We start from the raw sequence: 18,728 nt of genomic DNA, 5'->3' as shown, positions 1-18,728 counted from the left end.
ATTCCTCCAGCCCCTGATAAGGCATACGGAGTTCTCAAAACAAATCAAACCTATGACAGACCTGGGAAAAACCCTGCGGCCATTGTTTTGATTTCACCGAGAACTTCAGCAAAAGAATGTGCTAACGACCAGGTCGTATGACATCCTTATTGACGTATCTATGTCCATCCTTACGTCAATCTCAGCACCTTAAAGGTATAAATATTACCGATATTGCCCTATGCAAACACACGCGGTGGTGACGAGATCGGAGCAGCCAGACTTGCCGAAGCCCAGAGCAGAGCAGAGCAGACCCCGCTGGCGCAGCCCCGCCTTCCTGACGCGCTGAGAACGAGAAGCTGCCTTTTTCTCCTGCCGAGAAATCCAGCTCCGGCGCTTCCGGGTAGCCCTCGCAGGCAGCCTGGGATATCGAGACCAGAGACGAGAGATACCATCCCTCATTCATCCTAGATTCCAGGTACAGAACTGAATAACCCCTCGCAGAGAATTCCTTAGTCAGTCACTTGGCAAAACAAACTTAACTTAAAACTGTAACTTTCTATTCCCGCCCACGTATTAGGCTTAGGTCAGGTACACGGGGTAGGCGTAGTTAGAAACACCAGTTGAGTACGATTAGTCAAATGTAAATGAGTATGTATATATTTTATCCATTTTAAACCATCATATGGCTTAGAAACCATATCAATGGTTTTACAGTATTATTTTATACTTCTGCTTTTAATGTATGCACTTTACTTAACCATAAGTATTGCAATAATATCGATCCATTTCTCTTGTATGAGAAAAGAGACTGATCAATAAATAACATCTTTTATTGAACACGCCCGTCTCTTCCTTTTCTCTACAATCTGGTGAGACTAAGAATGCACGTACTGACTGAGTAAAATAAGTCGTCTTTTGTTTTGACACGACTCTAGAGATACACTCTTGATTAGGGGAGAGCAAAGTTGTCATGTTCTATGGTTGTCAGAAACTAAATCCCTTCTTGTCTATCCAGGGAGGTTCAACTCCTCCTTGCCTATTCGAGAAAGTTTCTAGTGAACTCTGAGCTAGCTGGCAAACCCAAAACTTTAAGTCTAATATCGACAGTAGTAGACCTAGTTAACGTCTGGTCTAGGCCTATACTATTGAAGGTATTATTCCAATGCGCAGAGCCTATTGGGATAATAGGAACTACACTACACTAGGATTTGACAGCAGAGGAAGAGGGAGTGGGAGTGCCGGGAGATTATTGCAGTGGGAAAGCTAGGTAAAAGAGATGAGTTTTTAAGGCTTTGCGGAAGTCCATGTAAACAGAGAGGGACCTGATGGTGAAAGGGAGAGCGTTCCTGAAACGGGGGGCAAGGGTGGAAAACCGCAAGCCTCCCAGTTTTTTCCTCTGAAAGCGAGGTACCTCCAAGAGTGCCTGGGTAGAAGAGCGGAGGCTTCTGTTGGGGAGATAGGCACGAATTTTCGAGTTAACAAACGCTGGAGCAGTACCGGCTAGAGCCATGAAGGTCAGGAAGCCCAACTTAAATAGGGATCGCTGGGAAATGGGAAGCCAGTGAAGAGATTTAAGCAGAGGGGTAGCGCGATGAGACTTAGGGAGCCTGTAAATAAGGCGCGCTGCTTGATTTTGGATACGTTGAAGGCGCCGAAGCTCGTATGCCGGAATCCCTACATAAAGGCCATTGCCATAATCCAGGCGGGAGATGATCATGGCCGAGATGATAAGTTTGAGGGCCTCAACAGAAAAGAAATGAGAAATTTTACGGATGATACGAAGGGAAAAAAAAACAGGTTGAAATGACGGAGCTGATCTGGGGGCGCATGGACAGATCTTGGCTAATTTGGATGCCCAGGGTTTTAACTTTGGTAGAAGGTAAGGGGGAGAACCAAGGGCAGGGGGCCAAAAGGCAGGGACCATGGACTGGGAAGGCCACCGGTGAGGACCAGTTCCGTCTTATCAGGATTGAGTTTTAAATGGTTATGATTCATCCAGTCATAGATGAATGTAAGTACAGTGTGGAACTTGAAAATAGAGTTGTGAGAGGAGGAAAGGTTGAAAATAAGCTGGAGGTCATAAGCATTGTTGAATACTGATACCTCCATTATTTGTAAGGCGGCTATGAGAGGGTGAATATAAATGCGCCACCCCCTTCCACGCTGATGATGAGCTGGGCTCGTCATGGCGTAGCCTCCTCGCACGCTGATGACGAGCCCAGCTCGTCACGTAAAGTGCGCTTTGAAAAATCTCAGCGTACAAGCGGAATTCCGCCCGCAGGCATGTGGTTAAGAGCTGACGGGAGGCGGGAGGGTCGTGCAACTGCACCGCCGACCCAGGACTCCCTCCAAGATGGCGTGTGTCCTCGCCGTTCCCCTGCTGCAGCGCCTAATCGGCTGTGCGGGGAAGCGGGGTAAAGTGAGGAAGGGAGGGAAGAATAAGGGTGAGTGCACAAGCGGCGATTTTAAAAGCAAACACACAAGTTAAAAGCGAACAAAAATGCTCCCGGCTTTCCGCCTCAGGAGTTAAAGGCAATGTGGTCAAATCTGCGCGCGATGTCCAATGCGCCACTTAAGAGCTGACGGGAGGCGGGAGGGTCGTGCAACTGCACCGCCTACCCAGGACTCCCTCCAAGATGGCGTGTGTCCTCGCCGTTCCCCTGCTGCAGCGCCTAATTGGCTGTGCGGGGAAGCGGGGTGAAGTGAGGAAGGGAGGGAAGAATAAAGGTGAGTGCACAAGCGGCGATTTTAAAAGCCAGTTCTCTCCTCTGCATCGGTAACCCTGTCTGCCATGTCCTCATATAATTTATTTACATTCCATAGCGAACTCTGAAGTTTTTTGGTTAATTGTTTGGCCCTACGGCTCTCCAGCCTGACCTCACCCTGTTTTAGCGTGTTGTATACTAAATCCATTCAGGGAGCCAGAGCTGTACTGTTCGGGCTGGTATGCCGACCATGTTCAGGCATTACTCCATCATCCTGATAAAGCTGAGTGGTAGATGAGTAATCCCATGTAAGATTTCGAGCTGTTGCTGTATCCATTCTGAAAGGGCTCACTGTGGATTTGGATTTTGACCTACCTTTGTGGAAGGCAGCCCTTGGAGCAGATGGTGCTCTTTGCATGTAAGAGGTATCTGCAGAGTCTAACCCATCAGAATAATTACCATCACTATGACTAGAAGGCGACAGGTCTGTATCATCTTTGAGAGAGTAAAAACAATCCCCTTCTGGAGACCCAGCGGTTATTTTAGTGTGATTAGGCCCCTGTCTTCGATCCACTGTTCTCCCTGAAGATGATTTTTCTAAAAGTGGCTCTGTGATGGAATCTGAGAGGATCGGCACTGATCCCCGCACTTTTCTTTAAACTCCCCTTTCCATATTTAGGAGTAGATCACTAACTGGCAGCTCATTGTTTGCAGTACAGTTGATTAGTTCCTGCTCCCCCTGCAGATTCTGCTCACTCAGCCCATCCAGCACATTCATTTTCTCGTTGTTCGTCTCCACTTGCCTGTCAGCCGGTCTGGAGTGAGGCTGCAACAATGTATCCTCACCGATCTCCCCCTGTTCACCTGATCCGGCTTTTGCTGAGTCACCGGTGTCACTGCCAAGAAAGATTCCATCAGGGTAGGCTGCACAGGTTGCTCTCCCAATCCTTACTACCTCCTTCATTACAAGCCTTCTGCTTCCCGTTGTTGCTGCCATTACTGCAACTACCGCTATTGCCGCTGCTTCTCCCGTTTTTTTCAGTGGCGCTCGTCTGGGCTGCACTGAGCCTTGCACAACTGTGGCCAAAGATGCAGGGGCGGATGGGTCCTTCTGCGTGACCTTCGCCTCCTTTGTGTTTTTATTCGCTTTCCGTGCCATCCTGCTACCAGCGATCGCGCACCGATAGAGAAGGTGGACTGCACGGCCAATTTCCAGGATCACTATCCTCTTGGATGTCATCAGGTCTCGACTCCACCACCGCCATGAATTACGGTTGATCACCAGACCGATCAATCAATCCAACAGGTGAAAATAGTGTAGCATTTTATCTCCACATTACAATCCCTTTTTGCAGCAAGGGGGGAGAGGGCTTCACCTGCGCTGGCTCACTATGGCCTGTCAGCGGCCATCTTGCCCTCTCGGATTTTATCCTCTTTAAATATGGTAGTAATCAATGATCCAAAACCATCATCAGGTAACTTAGGGCAAACTTTTCAGTGAAATGGGTATGAGTAAACGATTGACTACATATTAGTTACTAATCCCCTTAGCATCAGGGCTACTATGTTAGAAAATCAATTACGATTTTTAGTGACCACGCCATCCTATCCGTACAGTTAAGGGTACTTACGAGGATCTTAACCTCCCATCAGAAAGTTGGAACACCAATTGTGGCAAGGAAGAATGGTTTTCAACTTAAGTGGGCCCATAATCTATTTATATAAAAACGAAAGTATGTCTGTCTGTCTGTTTGTCCTTTATGCATTACTACACCATTCATCCGATCACCATGAAACTTTGGGAAGTTGTTGAGTCCACTCCCGCGAAGGTTTCTGGCATAAATTCTTTTTAAATATCAGCCTACCAGGGCCCTCATAATCTTTTAAATATCGGCCCCCCAGGGCCCTCATTTGTCCTATATTCATTACTACACCATTCGTCCGATCGCCAGGAAACTTTGGGAAGTTGTTAAGTACACTCCCACAAAGGTTTCTGGCATAACATTATTTTAAATATCGGCCCGCCAGGGCCCTCATAATCTTTCGAATACTGAATTTTTCCATTTACGGAATTCCAGACGAAGCGACAACGTATAAGTTTATCGATACTGTGATGAATCAAGACAAAGTTGTCAATTACCCAACGAAATTCTTGAATTCACTGGATTTGCCAGGTATGCCACCGCACATTTTAACATTGAAAATTGGCGTGCCGAAATTCAAGGGGGTATATGTACTGTTGCCACATTTTCCAATGATCCCAACAGATATGCCTTTTGAATTCAAACGTGTACAGTTTCCGGTGCGACTCGCTTTTGCAATGACCATCAACAAAGCACAAGGACAATCGCTACAAGTGTGTGGACTAGATTTGGAGAATCCGTGCTTCTCACATGGACAACTGTGTGTGGCCAGCTCACGCATCGGAAAACCTTCTGATTTATTCGTGTACGCAACAGACAGAAAAACAAAAAATATTGTGTATCCACAAGCACTCGAATAAATAAATAGAATTAAAACAACACTTTGAAATGTTTTCCATATTAAAATGAATAAGTTTCAATTAAAAAGACACAATGTAAATTGAATGTTATCATAACGAGTTTCCTTGAATTTCCTTTCTTCTGAGATCGCAGCAACGCGCGATGGGTAAGCTAGTGATAAAATAAAAATGATCCTAGAAATTGTATCAACCATACAGGGTAATACATACATATACCTGGAACCCTACACTGACTCAGGGACAGTGGTGTCCTCTTTTTGTGGTATTTTAGAGCAGGTAAAACTGGCCCTTACATTCATTGAATCATCAAATATTGGGAGAGGTTGGGGTTATTTTGACTCTCCATGTACAAAAGCGAGGAATGTTTTAATGTCGGCCCTGAAAACTAACCCAGAATCCAGGACCAAATAAGAGCACTGCGGGCTGATTATAATCTAGTACGAAAAAAAAGAGAAAGAGCTATTAAGGATGAGGCATAGGCGGAACTTGAAGAGGCAGCTAGCATGGGTAACAGTAAAGATTTCTGGAAAATTGTAAATGCACCACATTTCTTAAATTCAAGAGACCCCACAATAATTACTAATGTAGATGAAGATGCATGGGTGGCCCATTTTGAAAATGTCTTTGCCTCAAGCACTCATCCTCAGACATTATCAAGTACCATAGAGTCAAACCCACAGGACCCTCTTTTCTTCTCACTCACTGAAATGAGAAGGGGCCTGAAGTCATTTGGCCCGGGAAAGCCCCCAGGACCGGATGGTGTCCAAATTGATTTCTTTCAGGAAACCTCGGACCTATGGGTGCGCTTTTAACAAATGTACTCAATAGCATAGCTCTGGCATTCCCCCTCCTTCATGGTCATCGGGTGTCATTGTTCCTATTCACAAAAAAGGGGTAGGGCAAATCCAAATAACTATAGATCAATCTCCCTGCTGGATACCGCATCAAAGTTTATGGGTCCTTCTTTTTAGGCTAGAGTGGTGGGCCAAGGAGAATAACATCTTGATCCAGGCCCAGTATGGGTTCTAGCATGGAAAGGGCACTGTGGACCAGTGCTTGAATTTAGAGCTGACATTAGAAAAACATACCAGAGTGAAGGAAGAGAAGATATACATGGCTTTCATGGCTTTCATGGACCTGTCGGTAGCGTTTGACTGCATGGTCCATGCTAAGCTATGGAATATAATGAAGGAGATGGGGGTCTAACCAGCTATAATTAACTTCATCAGACAGCTATATTCAAATGCCATGCGTCAGTCCGCTATGCCAAAAACGGGGACTGTACCCGCCCATTTAAAATCGCCAGGGGTAGGCAGGGCTGTGTCCTTGCCCCATTCCGCTTCTTTATTTATGCAAATGGAGTCAAGTACGCGTTCACAGTGGCCACAAGGGATGTTCCTATGTTTGACTCACAATTGCTACCTATATTGGCTTACATGGATGAAGCAGTGTTGATTACAAGGCTAGCCCTCCAATGTTTGATAACTGTGTATGTATCCTTTATCGATTCAATGGATTGAAAGTTAATCAAACTAAGACCTTTGTAATCAAGCGGGGGCAAGAAAAAGAGACTAAACACCATACCTACATACGGACTCTGAAGGACTCTGAAATATTGGGCCCTAATATTTATGGTAGGAAATTCTTTCTTTGTCCTCTGAAGGCAGAGGGGCCTGTAACTAGTTCAAAACAGTTTTGGGTGCATTCTGCCAGTGTGCACCATCTTCCTTTGTCAGTGTAGGCCAGGGTCATCAAACACACCGCAGGGGGAGGAGCCAGCATTGTGGAAGGCGAGCCCAGCCCTATTCAGACCCAGGTACTACTACTCCCACCCATCTATGTGTACATGTGCCTATTCAGCACTGTTGACTCACCCCGTCTCCTGCAGCCCAGGTCACTCACAAACCACGCAGCTAATACACAAGCTAGCGGAGGCAGGCTGGATAGTTAGGTCAGAAAATACCCACTTTCTAAAAGTGGTATTTTCAAACACAGAATGTTAAAGCCAACTTCACTAAAAGATGGATTTGAGTTCAGGCACACTAAACTCGACTTTCTACCATGTTCCCTGGATCAGGTAGGATCATAGGATGTAATTATCAAACTGCCCATTCTGGCTGTGAGAAAGACCGGGGAACAGAAGATGGACTTACCGAGGTGTCGCCATGGGGGGAGTCATCGAGGCGGGTTGAACAGCAAGACCCTATTCACGGACTTCAACGTCCATGCCACTCTCATGTTTGTTCACAGAGAGACGCTGACGTCGAGGACAACCTGGAAGCAACCCTGAGAGGCCCCGGAAACACTCATGACGGCCCAATGAAAGACGGCCAATATCAAGGGGATGAGTCAGTGACCGGCGGCGCAAAAAGACCAGGAAGGAAGTAGAGCGAGCGGAAGAGTGCGGAAAACAGAGTAGAGACAGAAGACGCGGGACCCGATAAGGAAGACGCAGGACCCGAGTTGCAGGAACAGGGACCATCTGGAAGCACCGAGGAGCCGGAGGAGAGCTGGTACGAAGACTGGTGGTGCCCGGAGGATGCTGGGGAGTGGCCGCAACTCTGGAGAGTTGCGGCAGAGCCGGTGAGTTTCTGCGGCTCAAGGGAACAGGGAGTGGGGTTGTGGGAAGAGAGAAGGGGTACCGGCGCGGGTTACTGTTAGTGGGATAGTTTTTTGGGTACTTCCGCCACAGTATTGAGGCAATAGGAACAAAGAAGGTTGTAAGGTCTAGCACATAATAGTTTCAGTACTACTATAGCAATATACCTACGGACCACTTCCCCAAGCACTGTCCATAATCCTTTAGGCACTAAAACAGACCCTTCTGTCATAGCAAGCCCCAGCCAGGCCTACTAGTGCAAGGGATTCGCCCTTCTCTGCTCAGAGTCCTTAGACCAATAGTAAGAAGTTGGCACAGAACCTGGAATAGAAAAGACAGAGTTTATTAAACCTCATGAGGTGGAACTACATTCACACAACACCCTTTGGTATAGTATGAGATAGCACACTGACTGGAAGGAGCTGGGTTCTTTTATATCCACACAGGGGCTCAAAAGAAGGTGGTACAAGTACAAGCTGCTGTTCTTAGGCACATACAAGGTCATACAGAAAATGCACAGTCGACAAGTGGGAGGAGCTAACAGTTAGCTAGTTGGATTAAACACATCCTAACAGTTACATGCTAGGGACAGCTGTATGCTCTTCTGAGCATATGCAAAGTAGAGGAGACTAAACATATCTTGTCTCTAGGAAGATTTCAAGAGCAGTTGACAGGAGGGTAGGGCAGAGCAAATGGCAAACAAAATGGTTGATAGAAATACAAAATGGATTCCGTAAAATGGGCAAGATAGTCTCTAAATACGACATGTCTTCTGCTAATGCTTAACCCAATTACTGTTAAGTTACCACAGATGACCCTTTCAGCATTTGCTGAAGACATTCGTCTGTCTAGGGTAATCTGGATCTGCATCCTGTATATTGATATTCATCATATTAGAAAATTCACTGCTTAACATTTGCTGTTCTTTTGTAACACTTCTCTTGGCAGGTGTACAAGCAGTAATGCACATAGAGCAAATCACGGGACCACATTCTATACTTGTACAGCATGTAAATAGTATCACCAATAGTATACATAGAAAGGTCAGTAGTTTCCAGCACCAAGTAACAAAGAGTGTTCATATCCAGTTTGAAAATGTCCATATACCAGTCTCTGGGTGAATGTCTGCAGCAACCTTATGCAGTTTAGAGATTGCGTCATAAACTGAAGGCGAATGGTCAGGTATATAGACACAGCAGCAGCTTCCGATGATGCGGCATGCACCCCTACGATCAGCCAAGATCATATCGAGCACCATCCGATTTTGGAGTGCTACAATTCTTGCAATTTGCAGTTCTTCTGTAATGTTCCCAAGTGCCATAGCTGTCTGATTGGTGACAGCTTCCACTACACGAGTCAATCACCTGACCTTTCTACTATTTAATGCAGCACCCACGAAGAAAAACAACCCCAAATTGAAATCAACATTTTGTTGCAGGGCGGTGTCTGTCTGGTCAATCTCATGAGTACTTGTTGTCCATTTATATCTATTTTTAGAAACATCATTGTATAGTTTCTAATCAAGATGATATGATGCAGGTGCTAAAAACTCAGGTGGTAACAAAAATGATATGTAACATACCCCTGACCATCCAATAGGTAATTGGTAACATCCTTTATTATCACATACAAAATAGGTGTTGTGAGACGCTACAAAGCTGCTATTGTTAACACCCTCAATGTTTAAAACAGTAGTACATTCGCTTCTTCCTACGGGAATTCTCCCAACACTGCCAATACATAAATCTGCTGTTGCTCTGGTTACAGAAATCACAAAGGGTCCAATGTTCTTCATATTCCTCACATTTGTGAAGACATAATGTGTCGAAATATTGTCCGGTTGGTATTCATCCCATTCCCATTTAGTCCCTTAAGCTTGAGGATACCCATTTTTGTCTTGGTAACATTCTTTATTCAATCGAAAAATAATTCCACCTACTGAAGGCTTTCCATAAGCACACAAAAGGGCATACCAAGCTTGACATGAACCATTATGAGAAAACGGTAGAGGAAAAAATGGCGTTCCCCCTTTCTTCTGGTGCGCAGGTATCATCCCACACACCCAACAATTGGTAGTATTTGTAGCATTATGGGTATGATGCAACATCTGAATGACTGTGTTATTCAGATAGGACTGTCGATGTTTCTGCTCATGATAAGGAAGAGTGTAGTAGTGATGCTCCAGTGGAGCTGGAGTGGTTGCAACAAAAAGCTGTCGAGCAGGAACTGCTTTCTCAATGAACCAAGTGGTTATTGCCAAAACCACCAGGGCAACAAAAAACCCTACAGCACAAATTATTTTCTTATTCATTTCATTTGACAATGATGCTCGATCTTTCTAAGAACCTGTTAAAATAATCGTTGGAGCTCTTATGCCTTGGGTAGCTGCTGATATCTTCACCACGGGCCAAGACGGGTGTAACTACACTAATGCAGGGCTGATCCCCCCCCCTTGCCTCACTGGCTCTCTGTTTTGCAAACCCAGGGCGGTAGCTCAACCAGTCTCGTTCAAAACTGCAGATTCTTTCCTCAGTCTCAAATTGTATTGCGATGTTCCAGGAATCGCGTGGTCCGGGAAGACTTCCGTAGACTCATCAGATGAGATAGCTTGACCTTTCTCCCTGTCCAGAATCTCTCGATGGTCGATCAGCACAGCAGGTACCACCAAGGCGGGCGATACACGCTTGCAATGCGTGGTATGGAGCCAGTTCTTTCTGTTCGTCACTCGAACCGCTGTCCTTGTAGCCAACAGCACCTGCTCCGGACCTCGCCACCTCGGCTCCAAGCTGTTCGATCTGTCAAACGCCTTGACCATCACCTGGTCACTGGGATGGAGATCATGGGCTTCACCTGTAGATCTATCAGGAAGAGCTTCTCGAACCTGTTGATGAATAGAAGTCAAACTATCAGTTAACTGTGCCAAATAATCATTCAACAGAACACAAGGTACATCATGTATAGAGCGTGGCTTAAGAACTCCCCAATTGTTCATTGGTCTTCCAAATACCACCTCATACGGTGTGAGACCTGATCGTGAGTGTGGTACTGATCTTATGGACAACAGTGCCAAAGGCAATGCATCCAGACACTTTAGGGACGTAGAAGCCACTATTTTCGCGAGCTTCAATTTTAAGGTAGCATAATACCTTTCCACCAATCCTGCTGATTGTGGGTGGAAGATTGCATGGAATTTCTGTTTGATTCCTAATCCCTTCATGACATAATCAACATCTTGCCCAATAAAATGAGGTCCGTTGTCGCTCCACAAAATTTTGCAAACACCATACCTGGGGAAAAATTCCTTCAGAAGCAACTTTGCTGCAGTAAGAGCAGTATTATCCTTCATAGGGTACGCCTCTATCCATTTACTGAAGGCACATACCACCACTAGGTCATATTTCAGAATATTACAGCGTTCAAGCTGGATGTAATCCATCTGCAGAACTTCAAAAGGTGCGGTAGGTGTAGCAAACCCTCCTATAGGAGTTTGTGTCCCTTTTCCAGGATTGTACTGCCAACATATCAAACAGGACTGTACCACTCTTTTAGCTGTGCTGGCAATCTCAGGATGCTCCCAGACTTGTGTAAGAAATTTAGTTATTGCTAGAGCTCCAACATGTGCCAGCCCAGGTGCCATTTGAACCATAGGTTTTAAATAGGCTGCAGGTAACTTCCACTTATCCATGTCTTTGTTGCGCCAACAACCCTCATCGTCCAATATTCCTTCTTTGGACCATTGCTCAAGTTCTGCTACAGAGGCAGATCTCTGTACATCTAGTACTTCCTCTCTAGCATCATGCCATCATTCAGGTTGAGATTTCACTACGTACATGGAAGTAGTGCTTCGTTGCATCACAGTTTCACAAGCTACACGATCTGCAAAGGCATTTCCTTGTCCTATTTTGTCAGTGACCTTCTTGTGTGCGCTACACTTCACAATCGCTATTTTTTGGGATATGTCAGTGCAGTCAAAAGGTTATGTACTAGTTCTCCATGCATTATCTGCATCCCGTGGGATGTAAGAAAGCCTCTATCCTTCCAAAGTAGGCCAAAATCATGGGCCACTCCAAAAGCATAGCGGCTATCCATGCAAATGTTCACACATAAGTCAGTACTAACCTCACACGGTCGTGTCAAAGCTATTAGTTCAGCTGCTTGAGCCGACTTCTGAAGTATGTGAGCGGTTTCCACTACTGTTTCAAGTATGGTGATTGCATATGCAGCTGAGGTTGTGCCATCTGGTAATTTCAAACAGGACCCATCAACCCATAATTCCCCATCTACATCTGAAAGGGGCGTATCTTGCAAATCGATGCGACCCTTTGTCTGTTCCTCAGTAAGGAATATACAATCATGAGGTTCCTTCAACTGGGACTGAGTCACAGGATATGGCAACAAAGTAGCTGGGTTTAGTGTAGCACACCTCTTCAATGTAATATGAGGTACTAACAGTGTCAATTCGTATCCTGTCAGGCGAGCGCTAGTCAAATGCTGCGTTCTAGTCTGATTTAAAAGGGCATCTACTGCATGGGGTACTAGCACCAACAGTTTGTGTGACAAAACTATCCCTTCACTCTGACGTATGGACACAGCTGTTGCTGCAACTGAACGAAAACATCCAGGCAACGCACGAGCAACAGGATCAAGAACTGCAGAAAAATATGCACAGGGACGCTGCTTGTCACCGTGTGTCTGTACTAAAACTGACAATGCACATCCATCTTTCTCGTGTACATAGAGTGTAAAAGCTTCCATATAATCTGGTGTACCTAACACTGGTGCAGAGCAAAGAGCTTGTTTCAACTAGCGAAATTTTTTTTTACATTCATCTCTCCAAGGAAGAGTAATCAGAGTGTTTTTTGTCAAAAGTGCTAACAGTGGTTTAACAATGTGTGAAAAACCCAATTTCCATTGCCTACAAAATGAAGTTAAACCAATGAATGCACGGACATCTTTCTGTGTGGAAGGTACAGGAGTGTCTAAAATTGTTTGAATGCGATCTGGTGTCAATGCACGTCCCTCCTTAGACAGAAGATGACCTAAGTAGGTCACCTTCGGTCTATAATATTGCAATTTCTTCCGTGATTCTTTATGGTGATGTGTAGCAAGCAAAGAAAGGAAGGACAAGTACATGTTTCACACTGTTCAGGTGTATCAGCTGCCAACAAGATGTCATTAACATATTGTATGAGAGCCACTCCATCAGGCAAAATAATAGAATCAAGTTGCCGTTTCAAGGCTTGACTATAGATACTCGGACTCTCAGTGTACCCTTGAGGAACTCTACAAAATCGATATGATCTATTATTCAAAGTGAAACCGAACAAATATCGGCTATCAGGATGAATAGGAATCGAGAAGAAAGCGTTCTTCAAGTCCACTACTGAAAATGTAGTTGCTGTTGGAGGGACCAGGGCAAGCAATGCCGTAATGTCAGATACTACAGGATACTGTGGTATACAATCTTATTGAACTCCCTCAAGTCAATGATAAATCTATAAATCTTAGTGTCAGTATCTTTTTTCAAAATAGGAAGAATCGGACTATTGAAACATTGTAAGGAACCTCTTCCACAACCCCCACTTTAATTAAGTCATGAGCAATGCATGTAAGTGCTTCCTCTCCTTCTCGAGAAATGTTATACTGGGGCAATCTTGGCAGTATAGCACCCTCCTTGACACTAATATGCACTGGTGGAATAACCATTTGTCCTACATCGGTATCTGAAGTAACCCTCAAAGTACTAGGGAGTGAAGCTAGGGCAATGTCCTCTCTAACAATACAGGATCTCTCAATCATGGGGTGGTTGGCATTTAAAATAACCCGTACTCCTTCCGGAGAACATCGTATTGTGACCCTGAAATATTTGAGCATGTCAAGACCCACAATATTGTCTGGTGTATTTGGAGAAAGCAAAAATGGACATGGAGCAGTAAACATATCAACATGGAGTGCAAGTGGTTGTGACAATGGGCTAAGGGTGGATGTTCCATCAAAACCTATCGATGTAATAGTTAAGCCAGACAGGGGAGCCCTAGGAATCAAGTGTTTAGACAATGCGCTACGAGTAGCTCCTGTATCAACCAGAAACTGATCAGTAAAACCCAAAACATGTGCTGTAACATAGGGACCCTTCTGATCTACTGGAACTTCAACTGATTCCTTACCCCATACTAGGCAATCCTATGCATAAGCAGAACCTTGCAAATCAGATGGCTCATAGTCGGACATTTGATATTGATTCCGTCTGTCAAAAGTATTAGCCCCTTCTTGTCCACGTGCACTAGCATCAAACCGAGCACGATCATTTGTATTTCCTCTAGGCCCTGAATATCCTGAACGAATTCTCAGTTGTCCCCGACCACGTGAACCCTGCTGGGCACATAGCACCGGACAATTAGAAATCCAATGGCCAAATTGTCTGCAATACGCACACTGATTAATAGACAAATCTCCACGAGTAGAGGGAGGAAAAACGAACAATAAGATCCACGTACTCCTCTATTATCACCTCTATAATGTGAGCCATAAGCTTGAACCATCATAACCTTCGTTTTTAACTCTTTAGATTTTTTATCCTCCTTACTTTTTACTTCATAATACTGAGCTATAGTTAGGAGAGAAGCCGGAGAGGAGGTAGTCCATGAACTTTCGCTGGCCTTTAGGTGACTAGCTATTTCTGGCAACAGGTTTGTGACATATTTATCGACAAACAGATGCCTACCCCTGTCATCCGTCAATGACTGGCCACTAAAATCGTGGAATGCTTCTTCAAAGCGTGTGAAAAAATCTGAAAGTGATTCATCTATTTTCGGCTTGCAAGACGCTAACATAGTCCAATCTATCTTTTTAGGGGGAATAATCGTTTTTAATATAACCAATATAGCTGCTGGTAGATCTAAAATTTGCTGACATGGTTTTTGTGCAGGTTCTCTATCTTTATCTGATTGTTCTATATCTGACCACAATGCTCCAAATACAGCATGATCGTCAACTTTGCGCACAGTTCTCCACATATTAGGTGGTAATATTAATCCAGAAAACAAATCAATGTCAGACAAAGTCATAGTACAAGAACTAATGGCACCCTCAATTTCTTCATAAAAAGCTGTCGGATTCTTTCGCGGATCAGGCAATGCATTTTTAAGAGTCATGACATCTGCTCTATTCCAAGGAGTGTAAACCCAATTATAAATAAAATAAACCTTTTGCGTCAATAGAAGTCTTATCATCACTTGTACCTGTTCCTTTAGGAGGAACATATAAAGGCGCGGCTTCCCCCATGAGTTTCACATTTACAACATTCTTATCTGTGTCAAGCGTTGGATCTCGTGCCATGGGAGGGGGCGGATCCAAGATGGCGGAGTGAGGATCCGTGCTAGCGGCTCGTCCGGAAGGCTCTGACCCTCTCCTATCCTCGCCTACCGTGAGCAACGACCTTGTGTCTAGGTCTACCGGGTATCTACTTTTACGCCGGAGTAAAATGGTGAAGTGCCGCTGAGAACAACTGGGCGGATGTCAGTATTGGCGCGGTGGTAATAACAGTCTACATTAGGAACAGCAAAAGAAGCTTGCAATAAAACAGGAGAGCCCTTCATTTACTTACCTCAGGAGGCTCCGGCTCCGTCTCTAAGAAGGGTTTAAAGAACAAACTCCAATTACAAACGCAAAGTGGTGGAGCGCAGTAGGACGCCGATTCTTAGCCGATGCTAAGCCTTTCATCCTCGGCAAGTCTCCTCCGACGCGTGCTCCGCGTCTGGATCAGTGGCTCGAGTCTCAATTGGTTTGGACTGAGTCTCCGCTCTGCGTCCATCGGCGGCTGGCGGTGGCGGAGCAAGATGTCACCCAAGGGGCCGAACCTTCCTCGTTCAACCAGGAGCAGCAAGCAAGCCACCTCGACTCTCCCAGCGGCAGCCCCCACAGCAAATCTACTGATTCCAACCATCGAGGAGCTGGCTGCAGAAAACCACGACGTCGAGGAGGCGGGCGCTGCTCACGGCGCTGCTCACGGTGCTGCTCATGGCGCTGCTCTTAGCGGCAACGGCAGGGAAAGCAACACCGCAGGAGGTATGGAGCAGCCACCTGCGCAACCAACCTCGACTTTACCCACTGAGAAACAGAGCCGAGAAGGAACCCAGGCGCCCGGCAAAGGCAAACAGGTACTGAAACCCTCAATATTGGATAAAGACACTAAAAATGTATCTTCTAAGTCAGTTAAGGCTGGGGGAAAGCAGGTTGTTAAGACTGGGCACACGACTGATGAAAGCGAAGCTGGGCTGCGCACTGCTGTAACTACCCCTACTTCTATGAGTGAGCTTCAAAAAAGTACTCTATCCACTTCAGCTCGAAGCCCTATTCAGGAAGGGTCTCAATCTACGTCTCAAACCACTTTTGAAAGTCCACGCTACCTTGATGGCACAAGGGGCAGAGTGCCAAGAGCGGCTGACCTCAGGGTCAAATCTAGACTATTTGGGTCAAATTCCATGCAAAGGAATCAATCCATCCACGGCACAGGATATAGACCCAAGTAGTGTCCCCCTACCCCTACCCTGGAATGAGACAGATGAGGCCCCCTCGGCAAAAACTAAGGTGGTTACCCCTCCTGACAAACATCTAGGGACTGAAGTCCCTATGGGGGAGACAGATGGAATAGCTGACACCGATGCAGACATTGACTTGGATTCCTACGAAGATTATGAGGTGGAATCCGACGATGTTCCTAATGATAAAAGATCCAATCCACCAGTGGGGGCGGGGGTAAGCAAAGCCAAAAACAAGCAAAAAACCAAAAGGGGGGGCAAAGTGTACAGAACACCAACCAAACTTAAAAGCAATAATAGACAAATGCATAGAAAACCCCTACAAGCCAAGAGCCCTCTGAGAAAGTGGATAGAAGCGAAGGGCTTAGTAAAAACTATGGCACTAAGATTATCAGGGGCTAGCCCTCCGGACCCTATGGCTGTTGGATCCTCTTCTTCAACCGAAACAACTCCCATAAGTATCTTGTCAAACACTATTAGCCCTCAGCCGCCTGAGCAGCTACCGGAACCAACTGTAAAGGGATTAGAGGACTTTATTATCCCTAGTTCACCTCTGGCAACGCTAGCATCCGCTGGAGGCCCTGTCTATGTGGACTTGCCGGCCACTACCAGCAAACATCCGTTGCCATCTACCGAACCCAGAACAGCTTTACTATCAGAATCAACTCCTGACGGCATCCATTTAGAAACGCCTGGACCAGTCTCCGGTTCTGCAATAATTAATCAATCTCCTCTGGATGAAATACTACAAATACTAAGCAGTCAACGGGCGGAGGCACAAGAATATTATCTTCAACTGAGGGAAGATAATAACAAGATGCAGTCTTCTCTCGTTGAACTTACGGCAAAACTCGGTGGTATCTCACAGGAAACAACTGAGCTGCAGCAACGGATGGTGGAGGTGGAAGAGCCGACCTCTAAGGTGGCGGCCGTATCCGAGAAACATGATGATCAGATCTCAGGGCTACAAAAGAAAGTTGAAGATTTGGAGAATAGACAAAGACGCTCTAATCTGAGACTATTTGGGATCCCGTAAAAATCGGAAGGCTCAGATCCGAGGGCGTATGTGGTTGGGATACTTCAGAAGGCCTTCCCCGATCTGGCCGACTGGGACTGGGACTCACAGATCCAACGGGCCCACCGTCTTCCACTAGTCCAGAGAAACAAAAACTCACAGTTCCCTCGACCATTCCTAATCTATTTTGGGAACTTTCTTTTGCGTCAGGCAGTCTGGCAGAGAGCACGTCCTAACTCTCCTTGGTTGGTGGGATGTCGCTCTTCACTCACTCAGATTTAAGTAAAGAAACCATGGATAGGCGTTGGCAACTCCGCAAATTGATTGATCCCATTAAAGCCTGTGGCGCTCAGATATTCCTACAAGAACCCGCACGTCTTAAAGTCATCAAGAGCGGGCGCACCTATTTCTTTAATGATATTAAGGAGGCTGAAGCTTTTTTAGCCAACATTAACTCTGACAAAAATTAGAGACTGATTTATAGAGAGATCAACAGTCAAGTTATGCAGGGACCCCTTTTTTTCCTTTTTTTAACCTTCTTCTTTTTCTTTTTCCTTCTCTCTACTTATCTTGTATTTTTCTGGCTTTCCCTTCGTCTCCCCTTTTTTTTGCTTTTTTCTCTTTTCGTTTAAGGGGGTCGATAAACAGATGAGGTGACTGGGAAGCTTAAGATTTCTTGTCAGGAGGGTCAATAGTAAATTGTGGACGATCAGGGGTATTGTTTTTTTTTGTGTGTTGCTGCTCTTGCGTAGTACTTTACATAGGTCTCTTTGCTTCACGATGGGGAAGGTGGGGGAGGGGTCTGAGGGGACGATCCCCTTATTGAGCTGCCTCTCCAACAGCAGCTGAAGCTGAAGGGTGGTGCTTCCCCGGCTGGGGGAGATACCAGGGGGGGTAGGGGGGAGGGGACATTCTCCGCAGGTCAAGGTGGGTGGGGGGTGGTTGAGGGGAAAATAGCTAAAACAAGCCTACAGGCTGACAAGGATTTGTTTGAAGATGGACCAGACACGGACATTTTAATATTGAATGCGAAGCACATCAGATGTAGCATCATTTGTTTGGTAAATCGAGTTTCTATGATGCTTTCGTTATTTTTTGTTCCTTTTCTTTTTCTTTTTTCCTTTTGGAATATATTACTATCGCCGGCTATGGATAAGTGGGAGCTGGGACCGATGTTTTTACCGTTTAAATGCATGAAATAAAATGTTTAGCCTGGAATATAGCGGGACTGAACAGCAAAGGCAAAAGAGCTTTGGTTTCTGAAGAGCTAAAATTATATAAGCCGCATTTTTGTTTACTATCAGAAACACATCTTATTTGGAAAGATAGGAAATTAATGAATCAATTAGGATATGAAACCATGGTCTGCTCTTCTGCCGGGACA

Source organism: Lissotriton helveticus, chromosome 5_1 (assembly GCF_964261635.1).
Source record: "Lissotriton helveticus chromosome 5_1, aLisHel1.1, whole genome shotgun sequence".
NCBI classification, from domain to species: domain Eukaryota; kingdom Metazoa; phylum Chordata; class Amphibia; order Caudata; family Salamandridae; genus Lissotriton; species Lissotriton helveticus.
Note: the sequence above shows the minus strand (reverse complement) of the source record.